The sequence below is a fragment of the Nicotiana tabacum genome, chromosome 20 (genome assembly GCF_000715075.1).
Source record: "Nicotiana tabacum cultivar K326 chromosome 20, ASM71507v2, whole genome shotgun sequence".
Classification (NCBI taxonomy): Eukaryota; Viridiplantae; Streptophyta; class Magnoliopsida; order Solanales; family Solanaceae; genus Nicotiana; species Nicotiana tabacum.
In genome coordinates, this window is record NC_134099.1 from 108,278,305 (window position 1) to 108,289,728 (window position 11,424).

At 37.8% G+C, this 11,424-nt stretch overlaps 1 long non-coding RNA gene across 1 annotated transcript; it reads left to right on the top strand.

Annotated features, from left to right (window-relative positions):
- The first annotated feature begins 9,253 nt into the window (after positions 1–9,253).
- LOC107804936 (uncharacterized) lies at positions 9,254–10,677 on the top strand. The gene is made up of 2 exons (XR_001652332.2): positions 9,254–9,556; positions 10,350–10,677. It is a non-coding gene; the product is annotated as an uncharacterized LOC107804936 (long non-coding RNA).
- Positions 10,678–11,424: the final 747 nt, after the last annotated feature.

Consider the following 11,424-nt stretch of genomic DNA (forward strand, 5'->3'; position numbering starts at 1 on the left):
GCTATCGTAGAACTCTATGCGGGGCATAAGGCTGGATGCTCCGGAGGCTCATCAGTAGAAGAAAACACACCTCGACCGACATATAAATGACTTCACTGATCGTGAGCCACCCGAATGTCCATTCAATCTTATTTGCAATCAAAGAGCTCAAGTGTGCATACCATGCTTCTGTACCACCCGGGAACTCACAACCCTCCACCCGTTGTTCATATTCTTCAATGCATTCAAGACCGATCATGCCACAATTCATATACCCCGGGCGGTGGCAAAGGTGTTCTTCCATCCATAGTTGTAAAAGCATATTATCCTTAAAAAAACCTTCCCCCTTCTCAGCAGAGGGTCAGATCTCGGTAAATCTCTGCCAAGATCAACGGTACAATGGTCCTATTTGCCTTTTTAGTCATGAAGTCAGCTATCTCCACAATCCCCAACTCTATGTTCCCATCTTTTTTGGGACAAATCAAAACACCCAGGAACGCTACTATAAAAGCTAATCCTCATCGAGCTTCCCATTTATCGTTGTTTCCCGAGTGAATAAGACCGGTATCTGGCGTCTCAAAACCACGGGGATTCCCGTAACATTAGTACCTGAAGTAGAATGTACAAAATCCCTTGGCCAAATTTCCGTCTTGAACTTCCCGGCTGATGCTTAACAGGTCCAAAAATTTGTGGGGGGTTACCGTTCTAGGTGTCACTGGGTATTTATTTCTAAGATTACCATTAAAGCTAGCATATCCCGCAATTTCCTCAAGCGTAGGAGTTAGCTCAAAATCAACAAAGTGGAACACATTATGTGCTGGGTCCCAGAAAGATATCAGGGCCTCAATTATATCCATACTCGGCTTAATCTTGAGAAGCCCAGCAAGACCACCCAAAGCTTTTATCACAACTTTTCTGCTGTCTTCCCCCAAATCATGCCACCACATATGTAGCTCTAACGGGATTTCCTCGCGGACTGAGAAAGGTTCATTTTGAATTGTGCTCATCTTGCACATTTATTTAAGGTGATTGATTAAAAGACTATGATTTGCTTTGACTCAAAAGAAAAACACCCATTTTCGCAAAATTTTAGAAAGCAAACATTCTTGCGAATACAGCCCTTCAGCGCCTCAAGATAATGATAAAAAGAACAATTCTTAGGGCTGTTTTTGTAAGTCAACCAAATTTTTTTTTTAAAAAAACCTAAGTGGCTATTCTTGCAAAAAGGGTCTTCTGGCGCCTTTTGGGGCATTTTGGCTATTTTGGACAAGAATGGCGCCACCTAATTACTTACGACAAAACAATGACACTTCATATTTTTTTTTGGGTTATTTTTGCAAAAGTAGTTGGACCCGATGTGGGTTGCCTACGTATCCCATATCCGGTGAGAATCAAACTTGCGTAGTTCGGCCAATTTTGGCGCAACAAAAACACAAACTTTTAAAAAAATAGCTTTTTTTTCCTGAAAATCTTGGCAGAGTTTCGGGGTATTTTGAACACCAAGTTTTTCACAAGCGGGTAATTTCCTCTCTCTCACCTCAATTTGGTTTTCTCAATTCTTCCCTTATTCTAGAAGCCGGTCAACATGCATTCCAAATCAACATAAATGCGCAAGTAGCAAGCAAAATGCATCAGGATGGTCTTTTGATTTCAGGTACACCTGTCCTAGACAGACCCAACCCTTGTGTTGAGTCCCCAAAGTCAAAATGCACATGATAACAAGCGCTTCTACTAGGGATTCAACATGACGCTATGTTATACTAGGTTCAAAAACCTGGGTTTATTTATTCTAGACCTGGCTTACCCGAGCGGACAACTCGAGGCCAGGGGGAGGAAGGGCAGCGTACCGGGAATACAGAAGCTTCACCGGCTTTGCAACTTGTCCGAACCTCGTTCTAAAATTGGGATATGACTCGAACAGAAGAGAAGTCACACGAAGTGCACACTTCCCAGATGATTTAGAAGACTCAGAGAGAGGAGAGTTTCACAACAATTTATATACAATTCACCAATATCAAAGTGGTAAGAAGAAACATTTAGCACATTAGGCCCAAACATGTAAATAAAACCAAATAATAAATAAATCCAAATATAACAATCATTCTAAGCTCGAATTCTTGAGCCCTGAACCACAGATTCTGGGTTCGATCTCCAACAGAGTCGCCAGAGCTGTCACACCTCCTTTTTACTACCCCCGAAAGAGATATACGGGAGTTTTTTCCAATTTAAGTGTCAATCGAAATGGGATTATTGATTAAAAATTCAGAGTTTCCACTTGGGATAATTTATGGTGTCCTAAGTCATCAGTTTAAATCTCGAATCGAGGGAAGATTAACCCTGTTTTTCAGTCCGCGAACACAGAAATTCGAATAAGGAATTTTGTTAACCCGGGAGAAGGTGTTAGACATGCCCGGGTTCCGTAGTTCTAGCACGGTCGCTCAACTGTTATTATTGGCTTATTATCTAACATTAAACATGTTTTAACTTATGGTGGATTTTAATTTATTAACCGCTTTTAATCACTTTTAAGGAGATTCAACGCTATTTAAAACATGCCTGGGACCACGCCACATTTTATTTAACATTGTTGAGATTTGGATTTGGGTCACATGAAATGCACACCCGAGTTTAAGGAAGTTAATTTAAAATTACGTGCCTAAAGCAACTACACACTTTCAAGTTTGCGAGGGCCATGGAAAATTCTCTAAATGGCACACCTCGATTTCTAAAGGATCTACTAATTAAATAAGGCTTAAGGGAATTATAGCTACTTCTAAACTAAAGCTGAATTTAAATCGTTAATCTAAGGGCCAGTACTAGATGAGGTCTAATCTATTTTCATTTCAGAGCCTGGTGTTGGCCTGAGGCCCAATAGCCAATTGCCATGACAAACACAGAGACATGATTGGGCTCACCATGAAGCCCAAATTAAGAGCTTAACGCAGAAGGGGAAGCTTGGTGCATATAGATCCATGCTGATAGCCAACTTAATGTTACTACATTTGAGGTAACATTACATCGTCCCTACAATTTTTGAATCTGAACCAAATATTGACATACATTGAACACATGTCAAACACATTCGGAGATTAGTACATGTATTCTATGATAAAAGGTAATTCTCAGTTGTGATAAAAGCCCTTGCACAAGTTGTTCATCATTTAGTACCAAAACTCAAGGATTACAAACTCATGCAACATTCTGATTTAGACCATCACATTTAACAAAACCATACTGACTCGAAGCCTTTCAAGAAGAGGAAAAACCAAACATGATGAACTGATTTAAATCTGGGAGTTTTCAAGTCTAAAATCAGGCTCAAATCCTTTTTGAAAGTCCCTTTTAAAAATCTAAAGAGCTCAATACACGAACAAAAACAGAACTACGTGACAAATTATAAAATCACTAAACTTGGGCTCAAGCTATACAGGAACAGATCTAAAATAATCAGTGGGAAATAAGCCCAAACCAAACTTGCTAGACCAACAACATGAGGGATCTAAACTTAGGATTCGAACCACAGCCATGAAACATGCATCCAAACCATCAAGCCTTAACTAATTAAACTAGGAATCATAGTCTTCAATTAACACAAATTATACTAAGTTTAAAATACTTCTGAATCACCTATATTCAAACAAAGTCCACCCAACATTTAAATCAAATGTCCATCCAGGAATGAAGTATCCAAAACAACTAGACTAAAAACATGCATAACAATATGGCAAAATCGAGCAGTAATCACAACAGGACTAGTGTTTTTCATTTAAACTCCAACTCGGTTCACAGATCTTTACACAAAACTTAATCATGCTTCATTTTCACCATAGTTTCAAGAGAATACCTGATGTAATTAGAGCAAAAGAAAAAGGTGAGAAGATCAGCAGCAGAAGCAGATGCACTTCAGCAGTTCAACAATAGCAAATCCAGTTTCTTTAAACCAGTTCGAGCTCAAAATGAATCATAGATTACTTCAAAACTTGAAAACCCCAGAAATTACAGAAAAAAATTTCAATGTAACAGTAATTCTACGATTTGTCTTTGTATTTTTCTGATTATTCCAACCCTTTTAGTATTTTGCAGCTGTTTTTAATTTTCTCTAATCTGATCCCTAAAAACTCTACCTTGTGTATGAAGAAAATAGTACTTTTATAAGGGCTTTTAAGGCAGCAGAAAGTAAGTCAACTTATTGCCCTCAAATCCCTTTCCAATTCTCATTTTTGCTATGGTGCTCCTAATTTAAAATCAATTTTTCAGAGTTAGTCCCAAAACCCTCTTCCTAGAAGCTTCCTAGGTTGGTTATGCAAGATTACCTAAGCTAAACTACCCGAAATACCGTTTAAACCCCTGTTTTTTACTTTCAGGCAACCAAACGGGTCATGGGTCAAATTGACCCAATGGCTTAAGCCCAAAATGAATGGGCTGTTTTTTGACAATGGGTCGAAATTGAACCTAGGGCCTAAACATAATCAGAACTCTATGTTGGCTATTCAATGAGAAATCAGAAAAATTAAACAACTGAATAATTTCAAAATTGACATTCTAGCTAAATGACTAACTCCCTTTTTAGATTAACTAATGAACTACCATTAAACTACATTACCAAATTAACAAGACCTAACTTAAGCTAATTATCAAATGAAAAATATCATAATTAACCGAAAAAAGAAGAACAACACTTAAAACTTTGAAAAGAAAACTGAAAATCCAGCAAAGCAAATACGAACACTGAGTTAATCAGAAAAGAAAATTAGGTCGGAGACTTCCCATCAACTTTCCAGTAAGAAAACAAATAATACGGAGAAGAAAAGAAAGGGGTGGAAAGATGAAGCATAAGACGAAGAGAAAAATGCAGAAAACTTACCGAATCACTCAAAATAAGGCTGGATACACTGATTTAGACGAAAAATAATGTTACTCATTTGTTCTTTGTCAAGAACAAGTGAACAACATCACTTTGCATTGAATTAACCCTTCAATCTTGAAAACAAATGGAGGTTTATGGCCATGCATGCCATGGAATCAAAGGTAAAGTGATTTGGGGTTTAGGGTTTCGAATTTTGATTCGAGATTCGAAGAGGTTGAAATGGATTCGAGGGGAGCCGTGTTGAGACTTGGAAAGAGGAGGGTGAGAGGGTTATGGGGCATTATTTTCGGGTGGATCGGGGGTAGTTTATGGCATCGCCGCCGGCGGAGACGACTGGAATTTGAGGCGGCGTCTCTAGGGTTACTGGGCTGGAGACGATGAGGATTGAGAGGGGGGGTTCTGAGGGGGTGGGGCTTTTCGGACACTTAAATAGGTATAACCCAATCAGTTCTAGACCGTCAGATTAAACGAAATCAACGGCCCAGATCGACGAGTTATTAAAACGGGGTCGTTTGGTTTTAGCGTGGGCTGGTTTTGGACGGGTATTGGTGCATTTGATTTGGGCCTGGGGAATTCAGCTGATTTGGTCCAAAATCAAATTCTTTTCCAATTCTTTCCCTTCTCTTTTTTTTTTCAAAAGTTCTTTTTTTTTTCTTTTTTATTTTCAAAATTAGACACAAAACTTAAATTAATCCTTGGACCAAATTAACCTACCAAATTAAACTAATTAGCTCTAAATAATGATTATCATAATTAATTAAAAACCAAATTGAAGAAAACTACAAAATTCGAAGCTAAATGCAAACATGAGTTATTCTTTGTGATTTTTCTATTTTTTTATAATACAACTAAATTACTAACTAATTCCAAAACGTCAATTATATCCTAAATGCAAATACAACCTATTTTTGTATTTTCATGAATTAAATAAAATAAATGTGCACAGACAAATGCAAACAATTAACAAAAAATGGTACAAAAAATCCACGAAACTGCAAACAATGGGAAAATTTTATTTTGTTTGAATTTATGGGAATAATTCATGTAGGGAAAAAATTACGTGCTCACATGCGTATGAAGGACCATTCTAGTCTATCAAACGATTTTTATAGGTCAACTTAAGCATCATGTTGTCCATTCACCCTGACATGTGTTGATGGAGTGGATTGCTTCTTGCACTATGATTGCATTGTAAACAGCCCTTCGACCCAGGAGGAAGCTGCATTGATTGGGACAAATGAGATGTTTGAGGAATGGGCAAATTTTGTTGACAATAATTTTGGTAATCATTTTACAGACGGTGTTGCACATTTAGATTCAAAAGCATCTTTGAAAATTTGGATCACATCGTACTTGGTTGAGTTTTAGTTCTTTTGGAAGAAGATTGGATGGAGTCCATCCGACCCAGGCGCTTTGAGGGGTTTGAATGATTTTATTGCTTTATGAATTTCTTCCTTTGAAATGGGTTTTGATAGTTGGCTTCTAGCCTCCTCAGATAGAGCGTAGTCAAAGCGCTCGTGGGAAGTTTTGTTGCTAGACATAAGCTCAGATGAGTAGATTATGTTATAGTGGTTTAGGATAATAGAGTTAATTTCTTTGTGATCGTATATCTAGTTACCCACAGTCATTTAGTCTTAGTATCTTGGTACGTCTTCTTCTTTGGATAGTAGAGGTGTGGAAAATTTAGTATTTGCATCCTCCTCATTTAGCCATTGCACTCTAGATTTTAATTTCCAGAAATCTTCTTTGTGCTTTAGTACTAAATTAAATTGTACTCGAAGGTTATTTTTAAGGTTTTGATGGAATAGAGATTTATTAGGATTGTTCATATTTTGAAGTCCTGCTAGTCTTGCTAGCTGGATTTTTTTTTTGTGTGAAAAATATTTTCAAAAGTAGACTTATTTCAATCTTTGACATGAGTGGTGAAGTTTTTTAAAACACAATGATATATACAGGGGTGATTAACAATGTTGTTAAAATTCGGGTGGCTGAACCACATGGTTTTCAGCCTAAATAAATTGTTAGGCTTTGAAGTTTTTGATAGTGATAATAGGAGTGGACAGTAATCTGAGTGTGTGCGTGGGAGGTATGTGATAGTGGAGTCAGGGTGCATGCTAAGCCATGATGGGTTTGCGTAGAAACGATCTAGTTTTTTCAAGATTAGACTATTTCTACTACTTCTAAGGTTTGACCAGGTGAATCGTGGGCCCGTAAACCCCAAATCAACCATGTCAATATTTTGGAGACAAGTTATTAGGGCATTTGCTCTATTATTATTAACAGAGTTTTCCCCGAATTTATCCGCATCAGAAGCAATTATGTTAAAATTCCCACACATGTCCCAAGGCAGTGTATGGGTTATAAAAAGCTATTTTAGATTCTTCCAAAGAATTTTTCTATTATTAAAAGTAGAACTTGCGTAAACAAGAGATAGTATCGGAGGTGGTCTAGTGGGACTTACCTAAACATTTACATGAATTTTTTGATTGGTAACTGCAATGGGGTCCACCCGAGCCACTTTATGATCCTTCCACAACATGATTAGTCCACCTGAATAGCCTACTACATCAACGTGTAGCATATTGGTAAAACCTAGTTCCAACATTAGTGCTTCATGTGCTGCTTTATTCATTTTGTTCTCAATGAGATAGACCATGTTGGGATTATTCTTCTGAACTCAGCTGTATTTGCTCCATACGGTTCCATAATAATATAATCATTAAGGGTGTGTGATGTGCTAACCTCTCTTGCTGATTCCTCATTGGGTTCAGAGCAAGAGACAGTTGTTGGTAGTTGTTGTGTTCCTACAGGGGGGCTTTCTCCCTCAGTGTTGGAACCATCACAATGGAGTATGATAAGGGGTCGATTGGGTAGATCCTCATGTTGATGCCCATCTTCGTGACCGGTTGAGGGACACTAACAAAAAAAAAATCTTTTGGAGTTTTGGGGTAGGGTGAGTGTCAGAGGCTCCATTATTGTGATATTCTAGAGAACTTGATCTAGGATGCTTTCTTGAGTTGGACCTATGCATGTTGTCCCTAGTGGTGGTGGTGTTTCTAAGCATTGTAGCTCCTCTAGTAGGAACTGTGGCAAGTGCGGTACAACTTGTTCTTCCTCCTATGGTTCTGGTGAAGTGTGCTAGGGTGCAATAGTTGGTGATGAGCTCCATGAGTTGGGTGGTGGGGGTGTATTCCAACGCGGCGTCTAGTCTGCTGCTTGTTGTGTGGTTGTTGCTACCTCCATGTCCAAAATCTGATTGTTGAGCTCCAGTGCTATGATTTCTTGGACTTGCAGTAGTTGGTACGCATGCTGCATCCTTATGTTTGAGTGGAGTCCTTGGGAGACATAGTGTGATAGAGTGGTCGTGTTCTCCATTAGAAGAGTTACTTGTTGCACCATGAAATCAAAATTCCAATGCCTTGGTAGTTGATGTGTTGGTGCTTCCTCATATTGTTGTGGTGGTGGGGTTTAGGTTGCTTGATGGTAGTACTGTTGGTGGTGGAGTTGGAGCTTGTTTTCGTAGGCTAGAGGGAACTGGTAGGGATTGTAGTATCCATTCAAAGGGTAGTGGTAACCCATTGGAGGAAATGGGGTTTGGAGATAGAAAGTTTGAGTGACTGAGTATATTTGAGTATCCGTTGTACATGGTAGATGGTGGGTTGGGAAGGGGGTTGTTGGTAGCGCACAACGTTGCTCAAGTTTCTCCTACTTGATTTTCCATAGCTCCGACGTGTGTTGTTTCTCATAGGTGATCGAGGCCTTTTCTAGTTGCAATGAGCGATATTATTATGAGTTTTGTGATGGTGTGGTTTGAATTGAGGTGTTAATGGTTTTAATAAGATGATTGTAGGGATAGAGAGCCTGGGTAAGTAGTGGTAGGAATTCATCATGTTGATGGGGGATGGTGGGATTTAACCCGCCGCTACTAGTGCAATCTAAGAAGAGGGGTGTCTTTGGATTTGCAAGTAACTGCAGTGCATTTAATGCAATGTTACATGCGATCATTCCTAGTCTAGACGGGGTAAGGGGGTTACAGTAGGAAAAATTGAGGGTTTGATAGATTGGTTATATTTATCCCGGTTGAATATAATTGAATGAGCTTCTTCAGCAATGCTTTGTAGGCCTTGTTGCCTTTTTTGAGCTGAAATATTCAATGGTGTAGTTGTTTCCGTGGGGATATGTTTTTGGTCATTTATTTCAGGTGATTTTATAGAGTAGGGGATATTTGGAAGATATTTGGTGGAAAGGTTATTTTTGGTGGAAAGGTCTTTTTGGATTGTAGGGGCGCGTTAGTGACTGGATTGTTAGTAGAGGTGTAGGTAGGGGTAGTCATTACTTGATTTAATATTGTCATAGGTGTTATGTATGGTGTTTTCGGTTTGTGTATTGGATATGATAGATAAGGGATTATGCGTGTGTATAAAGGATGAAGGGGATTTGTTGTTAGTGTCATTCCTGTTGTGTGTGGGTGATTTGTCACATGCCACGTCATGTGGTGACATGGATAAATTTGGTACAAATGTAATTTTTGTCTCCGTTTGTGGTTGAGTAAGCTCCACGGGGTGAATGGAATTAGGGTTGCGTGGCTTTGTCGCGGTGTCAGGATTGGTGAGAGAATTGCGTGTACTGTTCATAGTGTTGATGTCGACTCCATTGCTTTTTTTGGTTTCTTCGCTAGTGTTGACCATTGATTTGATCTCTTTGATGATGGTAGTTTGATTCTCCTCTTCCTTACTCATTTTTACCTATTGAGCTTCCTTTGATTGCTCAATCCTGTATTTGGTATAACTATTGGTATTTGAATTAGCACTTGGTTTTGGTTGTGAATGTTTACCTGCTTTTTGCTTTTTCTCTTTGGGTATGCAACTGTTTTTCCAGGCCCTTCAGATGCTGATTGGCTTGTACTTTCTTCATTTCTCGTGGTTTCCTGAGATTGTGTCTTCGATATCCATTGGTTGTGTTTATGCCCTAAGCATCCACATAGGATGCATAGAGGGTTTGTGTCCTCATAATATATTTTGCTGGAGGTGGGTTCCCAACAACACTGTAGTTGATAGAGGTTTGCCTATTGGGGCGAGGATGCATAATGTCCTCTAGTTGCTTGAGCTGTGCAGTTGTAGATTTTTATTAGTGTACCTATTATTTGGTTGATCCTTTTTAGAATTGTAAAATCATAAAATTTAGCTGGCAGGTCTTGCAAATGTATTCATATTGTGGTTGTGATTGTTTTTGCTTCATATGGGTTGAACTTTGGCTCCCATTGTCGGATTGATATATATTGTGACCCCATAAACCATGGACCCTGTTGTAAGGCTTTATTGTTGATGTCTTGTGATTTAAACTTTATGAGGTAGAAATTATTCTATCAGATTTAAGGTTTTCGCGGATCTCCATAGCCTATGTATTTTGTCCCTTAGTTGGACATATCCTAGGCTTTTTCCAAGAAGTTTTATGATGATAGCTTGCTTCCATGATTGATATAGTCTTTCTTTATCTTGTGCAGAAATGGGTATGAAGTTTGAGTGGTTTGCCGGGTTTGTGTTTTCGTCTTCAAGTGATATATTATTGAAAGCGTTGCATTCAAATTCCAGAGGGGTGCTGTTGTTGTTAGAGGAGATTAGTTTTTCCTTAAAGCTATCTTTTCCATTTGTCCCTTCCTTTGGTTTGTTCACGCTGCGAAGTAATTCAGGCTATTCATCATTTATTACTGTATCTTGCGTTATTTTCATTGTCGATTGTGTGTGATTTATTGTTCTTCCCTTCTCTCTCTATTTTTTAGAGAGAAGGCAGAGCTTTCCAAAATGTTAACGATGTTAATTAATCTTGTCTTACATTTGAAATTGACCAATACCACCTTAAAAATTACCCCAAAAAGACGATCTATGGAAACAGAGAAGGGATAAAAATCCATTTAGAAGAAAGAAACATTCAATTCGTAGTCGAAAATGAGAGGTGGAAAATTAGTATCAAGAATTCTACTCATATAATAACCAACCTTTTCATTTTCTTTAAATACCAAAATTGGCCACTTTCAAGAGAAGAAGAACGAAGAGAAAGAAAAATATAATATAGAAAAGACATGACTAAACCAAATTAAATCACTAAAAGATGAGGATAAAAAACAATTTGGTGCATATCTCTTTTTAATTTCATTTCCAATAGAAAGATTTGGATATTTTCGTCCTCCTTTAAATGGCAAGGTGAGGGTAAAGGGAAGGTTGTAATCAGTGCGCGGAGCCAAAAAATTTTTATCAAAGAAATTTAAAATATTAAAAAATAAACACACAAACAAGTTAAAGAATTCAACATATACTATTAATGCAAATTTATTTTAACATTATATTTTTCGGCGATACCCCCTTTTGTTATTGGGATATATACTATTAATCATGTGTTTGGTTTAGATATAGTATTTATTATGAAATAACTATTTATTCAATTTTAATAAAGTTTTAAATAGATCATATAATAGTCTGTGTCCTTTGCTTATATAGTAGATGATTTAGTGTATAGAGTTTAGCTTATACACGGAAGATTAAATCATCGGTTCTTATAAGTATAAAGTTTGAGTTCACAAT